Source organism: Megalobrama amblycephala, linkage group LG10 (assembly GCF_018812025.1).
Source record: "Megalobrama amblycephala isolate DHTTF-2021 linkage group LG10, ASM1881202v1, whole genome shotgun sequence".
Lineage (NCBI taxonomy): Eukaryota > Metazoa > Chordata > Actinopteri > Cypriniformes > Xenocyprididae > Megalobrama > Megalobrama amblycephala.
Genome location: NC_063053.1, coordinates 34,211,489 through 34,224,228, shown reverse-complemented (window position 1 = coordinate 34,224,228; position 12,740 = coordinate 34,211,489). Strand labels below are relative to the sequence as shown.

Sequence of the window (12,740 nt, the reverse complement as noted above, 5' to 3'; positions counted from 1 at the left end):
TTGCAGTGTAATGCTGCAAAGATGTATATGTTTATGTAGCCTATATACTAAGCAAGACAAGGCCAATCACAATGCATTTGCTAATAAATGCAAGGACGGAGACCAGTTGCAAGCAATATATTCAAATATTACAGTGACATAGTCGGCGAACATTCTAAGGAGAATTTCAACCTATAAAGTTCTTAAGAGTATTTATAGGCTATGAGTCTGAAATTGTCTACAAAAAAGTGTTGCTGAATAAGGTGGACTACAACTACCACAAAGATGTGAGTTACATGCTTGATGAAAACTGTTGTAGACCTTAAAGCTGCAGTCCGTAACTTTTTTGGTTAAAAATGATCTGAAATTAATTTTTGAGCAAGTACATAACCAGCCAAAACTATCTCCTTACCTTTTCACAACGCTAAGCTTGTAATAATGTTTTATAATTTAGGTGGTTCTGGTAGGTTTTCGTGGGAAATTCGAGCATGCCGCAGTTCGTCTTTGCGTCATTACGTCACGTCTGTTTACATAAAGAACGAGTCCAAGCTAGTACGCTATATCATGTGAGGATGCTACATCATTTATAGCCTTTTCTCACAGCAGCTGCAATAATTAAACGTATCATTTTGATGACGGATTGTAATCCAGAAAGGTCCAAATGACAATCATTAGTGACAACTGGAGATTCACCCATAGTCAAAAGCAAAAGACTTTGGACTGTGGAGTGGCTACAGAAAGTGAAATCTACAGGTAACAGTAAAAAACACTAAATATAAATAGTCATGCAATGCTGATGTTGTTAACCTGAACAATTTGAGAACAAAGTATAATAACAATAATAATAATTTGCTCGGTTTGATGTGTGATCGTCAGATTTAATCATCATTGGCAGCGCGATTTATTGCTTATTCTCTCAGTTGGTCAGAACAAAAGTGGCAGACATGTTACTTGTTCAGATGACATTTTCCAGTGAAAATTCTTATTTTGGTCATATTTCCAATACTACAATCTGTGATTCTGAAGTACAGTATCCACACCGATGCTGTGACTGACCGCAAACATTAGATTCATCCGCGCTGAGGAGCCGTGCCGATACGCAACCCAAGTAGGGGCGGGCGATATATTGAATATTAGTGATAATATCACAGTAATTTTGACGATGATGTAAAATTTGAAAATATTGTGAAAATTGAAATAGATATTTCAAATTCAAGCATACTTTCCCAAAAGAATGCACTGAACTTTCAATATTACGTCACATTACATATTACCGCACAAGAGACGTGAGGTGATGGAGGGTCTTTTTTTTTTTTTTTTTTTTTTTTTTTTTTTACATATTAGCAAAATGGAGACAACGAACAACACAGATGTGGAAAGAGACCCGGGAGGGGATGATGAATTAGTCTCCACAATCTGTAATGTGGGGGTGGTTTGGTTTTCAGATAACGGATGCCAATCAAAATACCGCCATTTGCAAGGTGTGCAAGATAATAGCTACAAAGGGTGGTAGCACCACTAATCTCTTTCATCACCTCAAGCAGCATCCTGTGCAGTACGAGCAATGCGTGAAAATCCTTGAGCTAGCCTCAGCTTCTGCATCTGCCGAAAAATCTGGCAGACATTGTCCCTAAACAAATAAAGCTGGTTGATTCATTCTCCTCTTGCGGCGTGCTATATGTGAGAAATAGTAAAAAGTGCGAAGAAATTACATCAGCGGTCACGTTTCACATAGCCAAAGATATGATACCTGTCAGTACCGTGGAAAAACCTGGCTTCAAACGGCTGCTAAAGACAATCGACCCCCGATACAATTTGCCTTGTCGTAAATACTTTCCACAGGATGCGCTCCCGAAACCGTATTTTAAAGTTGGCGAACAGCTGTCACTGAAGCTTTCTCAGATAACGCACTTCCGATCTCTAGACGAGCCGAACCTGAGAACCCTACATCAGTCTTAGCTTTCATTTTATTGACTGCTGGGAGCTGAAATCCACTTGTGAAATGCACTTTCTGTACTTGTTTTGCAATGCTTCAGTTCAGTTACATTTACATGTGTTCATTTAATAAAAAGTGATAACTTGTTCTAGATTTTTTTTTAACTGCTTAAATTTGCACTAAACATTTTGTATTTACTTTGTAACAATAGCTGTTCAATCTAAATAGTTTTTTTTTAATGAGTTCAAAAGAAAATCATGTTTTTTTTATTATTGAAAAGCAAATGCAAACATATCGAGATATATATGGAATATCGCAAAAATGTTTACAATATCGAGATATCAATTTTTTTTATATATCGCCCAGCCCTAAACCCAAGTTAAAATGATAATTCTGCAAATAACTGCAATTGCAGGTCTCAAACAGAGATGGCGACAAAGAGGCAAAACTTACGGACTGCAGCTTTAAAGTCCGCATGAACCGGAAGTTGCAAACGACTTTTCTCCAGTGTTGTGACGTATTTCCAAGTGAAACGGAATAGGGTTTTACTTTAGCGCTCCTCCTCTCCATCTCTCGCTCATAGCAGACTAACGGTTGCAGAGGAGTGGTTTAAGCGTTTTCAACCCAAGCCGCCAAACTGACGTCATCAGAGAAGGAACGGCATTCCAGACCAGAAGTAACTTTCCAGATTTTGACTAAAGATTACCACGACAAACACATTTTTTCTGTGTATGAACTTGCACGGATAAATTGTTCACCACAAGACTAGTAATATGCACTAACAAAGTAAATGGGGTCAATTTTGATTTCATGCCGACTTTAAGCAGCAACTTGCTAGCAACTTACTTTTTACAAATAACAGTCACTACAGATTACTGTAGGTAATTTATATTGTAGAACAAAACATGAAAGTAATATTAACCCCAAACCATGATTTACTGAGAAATCAAAAAGAACAATTGTAAAATCCCACAGGAAATTCACGAGGGAAAAATAGCTGGGTTGCCTTATGAATTGATGTTGTGGTTGAAAAACAGACAATCCACCAGAATAACATTAAGAGAGCAGCAGTGTGGGCTGTGTGATGTTGGTGTTCACTGGCTTTGGTGCTCGGCGGTTGTCAGTGCAGATTATTTGGTCAGATTACAGTCAATGCTAGAGGTGCAAGTGGCAGCAGGAATTAATTTCTAGTATTTGTGAAGGGTTCACTCGGGGTGTGTGTGAGTGTGCAGATCTGTTGATGTAGTGTGTGTCGGTCTGTCAGACGTGTCAAATGGGTTGCTGGAGGTAAAGGGGTCTTTCAGATAGCTACAGGGGACAGGTTTAATTGCATAATAGATTGAATGTGCTCTAACAGAGAGAATGACATCACATGACCTCCCTTTACTGCTCCCCATGAACCAGTTGCATGTGTGCTGGAGCAAACTATTTGTGTAATAAAATGTTACAAGGACTTTTCTGTTGGATAGATTTTTGTTTTAGTATTTTAAGACTTGCATTTTAATATGTATATATATAAAATTGTTGAATACGTAATATTTAAAAAATATAATCATGTTATTAACTATTTGTGTAGTATTTTATTAACTTTACATAATTTAATGAACAGTTAAAATGGCTGAAGTTGAACTTCATTTTTATAAAATATATTATGTATATATTGGTAAACATAAATAAATACGTAAATAATCTCAGAAATACAACATGCAAAAATAGATAAACTTTTAAAATAAGATAAATATCCCAGTTATAATTTAAAATATTGCGCATCTCGTTTTAATGCAACAGTATGAGGCTGTGTGGGACTTTGAGAGAGAAGCTGCTTGAGTGTACAGTCATATAACAGCTGATCAATGAAATGCTGTGCTGATTATATAACTTGATTCTGTTGCTTGGTTACACTCGGAGGAGGATTGAGCACTCAGTTTGTCCTACTCTGAGTTACCGTGGTGATGTCGCAGTGTCTGGCAGGGATGCGACAGAAAGTACCAGGCCAGTGAGCGACATCGAGAAAAGTGTCAGACATTTCTGCAGGTGCATATGATGGAAAACTTTATATTGTACCTGTTATGAAATTGCAGTGTATATGGACATTACGCTGCAGTCTGAAATTTTGGATGTGACTGCTGCTAAACTGCAGTGTGTGTGTGTGTGTGTGTGCGCGCAATGTCCTACATTATTTCAGCAAAACCCCCCATCCAGCCCTAAGGTTTTCTAGTTCTTTTTTGCTCTTTTCCCCGTACAAATCCAAGTCATCTTTAAGTCAGGTCAAATTTGTTCATTTCATCTATAAAGGACAAAACAGTGATGTTATCGTCCAGCTCAGTTCAGTTGTCGTACAGTAGTGTCAGTACTGTCAGATCAATAGTATTGTTGAATATTAAGTGTTTAAATAAGCTATTTGTTATCAAACCACATTGTCTATGTTTAATTTATGATATCAGATGAAACATAGTTTTGCCCCCCCCCCAACTCCCCTTTTGACTGGCTTTGATTTCCCCGAAACTGCTTTTCTAATGCCAAAGGTGAAGGTTTCATGCTCAAAGTGCACTAAGCGTGTACAAAACCAGATCTAGTATAGTTTTGCACCACAGGTACATCCGTCTGACACAGACCGCACTATCAGCCAAGCGTACACCTTCTGCTCGTCCGCTTGTCACCTCCGTCTCTGCGTCAGACATGGCAACAGAACAGATTAAACCCACTCTTTCAAAGTCTTCAGTATGACGTGCAGAAACCGTTTGGTTCTTGGAAGATCTAAATGTGGTTTTCGACAATGTAAAATGTGGTTTTGGTAATGACGACAGAAAAGCAAAACTTGTACAGCTACATTTGAAAGATCTGTGCATGTATAGAAAGCAGAGCTGATTTCCTTTCCTGACACCTGTGATATATATATGCTACATTAATGTTGGTTTTGCAAAAGTTGATAAACTATTGTAAAGAAAAGTTTTTAATTTAATGACTCCAAAAATGAACATATTTCCCTTAGACCTTAAATTCACATTTGTTTATTTATTTGTTTTACAAATATCATGTTCAGCACATGGCTTCAATCTGGCAGGCAAAAGTTTTTAAAATGTTTTTAATTAACAGTGAAGCTCATTTTAAAAAATAAGAAATGTCAATGCCAAAATGTTGAAGTTTTTGTCAAGAATTAATTTGTATCTTGAGTTTTTTTTTTTTCTTTTGATATCAAGAAAAAACATAATGTAGCCTATTTTTTCACAGAAATTAAAAACGGCATAGAAGAGGTGTATTCAAGACATTGTGTGAATTAATTGCTTTTTTTAGTGTATTTATGAATTCATTTGTAAATTTGTTTGTTTAGGGTCTGCTAAATGCATAAATGTAAACGAATAGATGTTACTGACCCATGTATTTACACTGTTTTGTGTTTTAGATCAGTGTCTCTGAACTGGTTTTGCTCCAGATTATATGTAGCCCAACACATTTTAAAAATAGTTTATTGTCCAAAAACTAAGAAAAAGTCCTGAAAATGGCTCATTAAAATGCATTCATATTAGGGCTGGGCGATATATCGCATGCAATTCTCACGCGCATTTCGTCAGTAAAGCCGGTTCCCTGATTACCGCTAAATCGCCATCACCTGCTTTCAAATGGAGCGGCATTTAATAAACAGAGCCGTAGTTCACTGATAAGCTACGCAATATCACGTTCATTATCGCAGATGAATCGCCTTCGATAATGAACGCGATATTGCGTAGCTTATCAGTGAACTACGGCTCTGTTTATTAAATGCCGCTCCATTTGAAAGCAGGTAATCAGGGAACCGGCTTTACTGACGAAATGCGCGTGACAATCGCATGTGATATATCGCCCAGCCCTAATTCATATTTTGTTCATATCATTTTTTTTTTTATAAACTATGTAGGCTAACCAATTTTTGTTGGACAAATTTCTCTTACGTTTTTAAAAGTTGATTAGCTTATTTATTTTGCTATACTAACTAAATTAAAGCTGCAGTCTGTAACTTTTTTTGGTTAAATATTATCCAAAAATCCAAAATTCATTTTTGAGCAAGTACATAATCATCCAGTGTTCAAAACTCATTATCTTGTCTCGATTCACAACAGTAAGCTTGTAATAATGTTTTATAATAAGAGCGACCTGGTGGATTTCCGCGGGAAATTTGAGCATGCAGCAGTTCCTCTGTGCGTCATTACGTCACGTCCGTAAACAGAAAGAAGGAGTCCCGTCGAGAGGCTAGTCAGTTACATCACGTGAGGACGCTGCTGGTAGCGGATCATTTATAGCCTTTTCTCACAGCAGCTGAAATAATTAAACTTATCATTTTGATGGCGGATTGTAATCCAGAAAGGTCCAATCATGAGTGACAACTGGAGATTCACCCGTAGTCAAAAGCAAAAGACTTTGGACTGTTGAGTGGCTACAGAAATTAATCTACAGGTAACGCTAATATACACATAGTCATAGTAATGCTGATGTTGTTAACATTAACGATTTGAGAACAATATAACAGTAATAATAATTTGCACGGTTTGGCGTGATCCGAGCTAAGCAATCGTTAGATTTAATCATCATTGGCAGCGCAATTTATTGTAGGGGCAGAAATGTTACTTACTTGTTCAGCTGATATTTTCCAGTGAAAATTCTTATATTGGTCATAGTTTCAAGACGTAGAATCTGTGATTCTGAAATACAGTATCCACCAGTGCAGTGACTGACAGCAAACATTAGATTCATCCGCGCTGACGAGCTGTGCACAACGCACGTACAGATAACTATATGACTGCAATTGCAGGTTTCAAACAAGAGATGGCGACAAAGAGGAAAAATCGCGGACTGCAGCTTTAAGGATTATGTTAACTATGCATATAGTTTACTTTTTGCATTTTTCATTGTATTTAGAACAGACCTGCATCCCAATTTTGGGTCGCGACCCACCAGACCAGAGTCAGTGCTGTAGAGTGTCTTTGCCTCATGAGTTATGTGCTCCTCCAAGTGTAGGTCAGTAGGTTGGCCTGTGAGTGGTGTGCTGCCTTTTAAGGCATGTGCATTTGTTTTAGTGGTGTTGCATTGATGTGTAGAAGACACTGAAGCAGTGTGCCTGATGGAGGTGTAGGGTCTAGCTCAAGGCCTGCATGCATCTTCAAGCGTTCACTGTGCTGAGATGGCATGAGTTTTTGATCTGCACCCGATCAGCCGCCCAACTGTCAAACTCAACATAAAAATAGCAGCCGCCCCCGCTCCTCCCGTCGCCAGGTGCATTCCCCACCTCCATTGCTCAATCCCAGGGGCCGCGTGTGGGTTATTCAGCTTTTCACACCACTGTACCAGGCTGGTACAGAGTGGATAAAAGGTAGTTACAGGTTTGAGCAAGCTAGTGCTGTCACAATACCAAAATTCCAGTAGTCGTACTAATACCAGTAAAATTTCACGGTTGTCTTTACCATTTTCGGTACCAGAGCAAAAACTATTGTAACTATTTTATTTTAATAGGTTTTTTTTTTTTTTTTTTTTTACTATTTGCAAAATAAAATTATTAAATAAACAAAATTAGTTCATTATTAATGCTATTAATAATTATAAGTAAATGTAGCTTTTAAATATTGTTCCATTAAGTAAACATTTCATCAAAAATATCAAATGAAAAGTTAGTAAGAAAATGAAAAATGAAACAAAAACAAATTACAGTTACAGAACAAGTGGCAGGTCTATTGTACTTACACGTGCACTTCATGCACGGATCTATGGTTATCGCAATGTCAAACATCGCAATTTCAGATTGAGTCCATTTGAATATGGTTGTCACTTTGCAGCTTGTACTTGGCAGCATGAAAAATAAAGCTTTCATTTAAATTATGAATGCATTATATATAGAAAGCAAGCAGAGAATACTCCCTTTATAATCAGTGAAGCTGATATCTCTTCAGTTCAGCCACAGCGCAGACTCACTGACTGAATAAAACTGCACAGGGAATATCTTATTTATGTCATCTTTATACTTTGTTGCTTATAACAGAATGATTCACAAGTGTGCAGAAGCTTATGCTGAAAAAACTCTGGCGTACTGAGCAGATTCTGACTAACTTGATTGGCCATTACGTTCACATGCTCAACAAACATGTCTGTGATTGGCTGCAGTGTACCGAATTGACTCTATTTTGTACTGGTACTGTAGAAAGTCTGGTATCATTGCATTTTCCACAGAGGAGTTCGCACTTACAGCGAACTGCAGTAAGAAATCAGAAGCCATTCGTTTCCGATTTGAGTTGGTGATTTAGTGCGATGCATCATAGGTTAGTCCAGTGATGTAACAGTTTTTATACAAACTTAAAACTACATAATATATATGTCAATATGTCAGGATTTGTCCAATTATTTGATTCTTTTATTTACAGTTTCGCTTTCGACTGCACTGCTTTTCCATTGTTTTCCTATGTAAACATGCACTAGACGGATGTGTTTGACCTTCGCACATCTCACACATTATGCAGCATTCCAAAAAATGCAGCACTCAAGTTAAAAGTAGTTCAACTTTTTAAAAAAAAACATCTTTAAACCTTACTTTATTTTCATTCACTACCGCACAAAAATGTATTCTGTGTTAATGCCCCCATAATTGTTCATTTGTTCATAATATGATACGTTAGCAATGCTTTCCCCTCCAGAATGTTTGTGAAAATTTTTAAAATCACATCTTATTATCCAAAAATTCTACCGTCGCAGAATCCCCCATCTTCATCTTCAGTTATCATATCTTGTTCTAGCGAATCATTTTCTAAATCAGTTAGCGATGTGCTAAGCTAGTAGGCCAAGCTGTTAACTTGCTAAATGAATGCTAACAAAGGGAAATTTGACCATTTTTTTGTGGCGCCAGGTGCGACGCAAGTGTTTTTTGCTAATTTCAGCCCGACGCAGTTATCATTGTCACGTCCAGTGCCACGTTGTTTAAATAGCAAATGCATTCGCACCCATCTGTTCGCCCATGGGCGTGCTGGTCTGAAAATGAGGTGTGTTCAGGCGCATTGTTGCAAGCGCACCTGGCTTTTAAAGGGAATGGGAGATGAGACTTTGATTGGTTTACTGCACGTTACGCCCAAAACACACCCATGACTCATTAAGAGACTAGGTACCACCCTTTTGGACCATGTGCCTGACACACCAACCGTTTTTTCCGTCGTTAAACTAGCAAAAGATGATTCAGACATGCCCTAAGTGCACCTGCGCCATGCGCTTCAGACCATGCGATTAGGGCCCTAAGAACGTCCACTATGCACAGAGATCTGCAGCGATAAAATTGCATATCCAAAAAACGGACACTGCAATGTCTTTGGACAAAAGCATCTTCTAAATGAGAGTTGACTTATTTTTTGGAGCTGGGTGCATCAGTGCGCTAATTTTTTTCTCAGCGTTTGTGAAAACACCAAAAGGGTCAGATGCAAATACATTTTAATGCCACCAAATAAACACAGTGCAACCTCTGTGAAAGCAGTAATGAGATGTGAAAACCACATCATTGCTGAAAACCCTGACTTGTGTTGGTTTGGGATGAACAGGTCTCCAGCAGCTCTCACGGTTCATTTGCAGTGTGTCATACTTGGTTTTATGTGAGAGTTTCTTTTGGAAGTGTCTGATTGTTTTGACTCTAAATGACCTGTGATGTGGTTTTGTGCGTTTGTGATTGCACATGGCATTTCTTAAAGTCAAAGCGCGTGTTTGCTGAGTTGCACTTGGAAAGACTAGCTGAGAATCAGATTGCAAAATTCCTTCTTTGAAAGAAAAAAAGCTGGAGACAGACAGACAGACAGACAGAGACAAAGCAAAGGGAGGGAGAGATCCGGAAAGGGACGCACGTGTGCCCGAACGCTTCCAGATGGTGGAATGTTGCCTCCCAACTTTATGCATTCCTCATTCCCTTCTTCCCTCGTAACAATGGTTGAGATTTCAGCTGGAGTGAGAGGAGAAATGTGTGTGTGTGTGAGAGTGGAGAGCACGGATGGATGAAGCCTGATGAATTGCAGAGCTGCTGATGCTGATGTCCACAGATTCCAGAATTTATGCACGTCTCTTATTTTGTGCTGCACACTGCATCCAAAACAAACACTCACCAAGAGCCAAACGTGAGCAAAAGCGGCCCTTGGTGAGTAAACTAAATTGGTTGGCAGGAGGGCTGCACGATATTGAAGAAAAATGCGATATGCGATAACTCCTTAAATAATGTGATATTTGATATGGGATATGTTAATGCTTTAAGCGTGTAAAATAAATTAAAATTATATTTAACTATTTAAAAACTGAAAATGACATAACCAACATACTGTACATGTTTCACATTCTATTTTTTTAAGCGAAGAAAGCATCCCTACAACTTCTGAAAGTGAACAGCAGTGCAAAAAGTAAGTGTCATTTGAACGTCAGTGTAAACCACGGGGTTCAGGGTTTCAGGTAGGCCTACATTAGGTTTACTTAACAACAGAAATTGAATAATCAAATGTAAAAATAAAGCACTGCTTAGTCTTCACTGTATGAATTAAATATACACAGATTCTTATTAAAGCTACGGAAGCAGGTTTATTAGGCTGCTGTCACTTTAAGAGCTGCACAGATCCAATATATTGTTATGCGTGTGCTTTCTTTCTCAACTGTTTAATCCACTTAAAACATAACTGACTGTGTATACTCACCAAAATGGGGATTTGTCTGAGAGGCGGCTTTCTGTGCGCGAGAGTACTTTATTTATTGCACCTAATAACATTAAAGGTGCCGTCGAACGTTTTTTTACAAGATGTAATATAAGTCTAAGGTGTCCCCTGAATGTGTCTGTGAAGTTTCAGCTCAAAATACCTCATAGATTTTTTTAAATTAATTTTTTAACTGCCTATTTTGGGGCATCATTAAATATGAGCCGATTTATGCTCTGCGGCCCCTTTAAATCTGGCGCTCCCCCGCCCACGGAGCTCGCGCTTGCCTTGAACAGTGCATAAACAAAGTTTACACAGCTAATATAACCCTCAAATGGATCTTTACAAAGTGTTCGTCATGCATGGGGCATGCATGTGTTGGATTATGCGAGTATTGTATACTGTTATATTGTTTACTTCTGATTTTGAATGAGTTTGATAGTGCTCCGTGGCTAACGGCTAATGCTACACTGTTGGAGAGATTTATAAAGAATGAAGATGTGTTTATTAATTATACAGACTGCCAGTGTTTAAAAATGAAAATAGCGATGGCTCTCTTGTAGGGATGCACCGATCCGATATTCAGATCGGTATCGGCGCCGATACTGCCATTTTTGCCGGATCGGGTATCGGCCGGACGGGACCGATCCAAAATCCGATATTGTGCGTGTACTATTCTGTTGTTGTTAAGCTCTACAAAAGGCACAAACACATTAAAAAGCACCATAAAGTTTCTGTGCACTATATTCCAAGTGTTCTGAAGCCATTCCATAGTTTAATTTGAGGTACAGATGAATATTTTAGTTGTTAAATTAAAGTTCACGTAAAGGCCTCCCTCAGCTGCGGCTGTCAGTCACTCTCCATTCAGCATTCAGACTGCGTGTCGCGTTCATTTACGACAGTCAACACAATGAAACTCTCTCCAAGATGAATCAATGTTTCTATTATTATACTTAATCAAGATACCGGTAATACAATACGCATCAATATTTCTTCACTTTGTGCTTTGAACTTTTCACTGCGGAGCGCTGCCGCAGCGCGCTGATTCCATGGTGCTTCAAGCACATCATTCTGCACACGGGATACGCATAAAAGCGCTTTGTGCCGCTCATGGGAGCCGTTCATATTATAATATTTTTGCGCAATGAAAGATTGTTTAATAGCATTTTTTTTTTGTTCTGTCCTATCTATCATATGTTGCTGCATCATTTTAATTTTTATATTTTAATTATAAGACATTTAATAGCTTCTGATTTCGTCCACATTTCCATATGTATTCACAAATGTATAAGATAAACAAATAGGCATAGGCTATGCAATTATTTATATTATGAAAAGAAAGTATTATGAAAAGTTAAAGTCTGCGTCACTTTTCAGTTTTCATCTTACATCTCATCTCAACACTTTTTGAGGATCGTGAGTGAACGTGATCATCTCTTCTTCTTTACTACTTTACAGAAGGAAATAAACATGAATGAAAATCAAAAAATATGTTGAAAGTTGCAGTAGCTTACCGAAATCTGTATCACGTCAGTTCAATCAGTGTTGTAAACAATGTCACGTAGGAAAAGCCATTCATTGACCATAAACTTAGTCAGCAACAACAAAAATAAAAACTATTTAAAACAAAACGGATTAGAAACTTTATGTAAGCATAAGTATTATAATGTAATATATAATAAAATGGACAAACTGGGTGTGTGTAATCAAAGGCATCGTTTTCATTTTATTCTGGAGACTGAACTCGCGCTCTGCTGCCACACTGGAGCACGCTCACCACCTACTGGACAGGGGTGGGAATTACAGTTAAGTTACATCAACCTCAGTAATCTGTCAAAATGACGGACAGGCTGCAGATTTTTTCCGTCACTGCTAAAAAAAATTCCATCAATGACGGAAAATTCTCGGTTAACCCGACCTTTGAGATTATATATTATATACACGCCACACTACTGCCGGTGACACTCCACGACCGCGGTGGCGCGGTTGTAATGCCGACCGTCACAGCTCTAAGTGAGGCATACAGTTTATTAGGTAATTTAGGATCGGCGGTATCGGCCGATACTGAATCCCAGGTATCGGGATCGGTATCGGAAGTGAAAAAGGCGGATCGGTGCATCCCTACTCTCTTGTCTCCGTGAATACAGTAAGAAACG

At 38.2% G+C, this 12,740-nt stretch overlaps 1 protein-coding gene across 1 annotated transcript in view; it reads left to right on the top strand.

Annotated features, from left to right (window-relative positions):
* The window catches only part of LOC125277468 (echinoderm microtubule-associated protein-like 4), a 119,272-nt gene that overhangs the window by 822 nt on the left and 105,710 nt on the right, over nt 1-12,740 (top strand).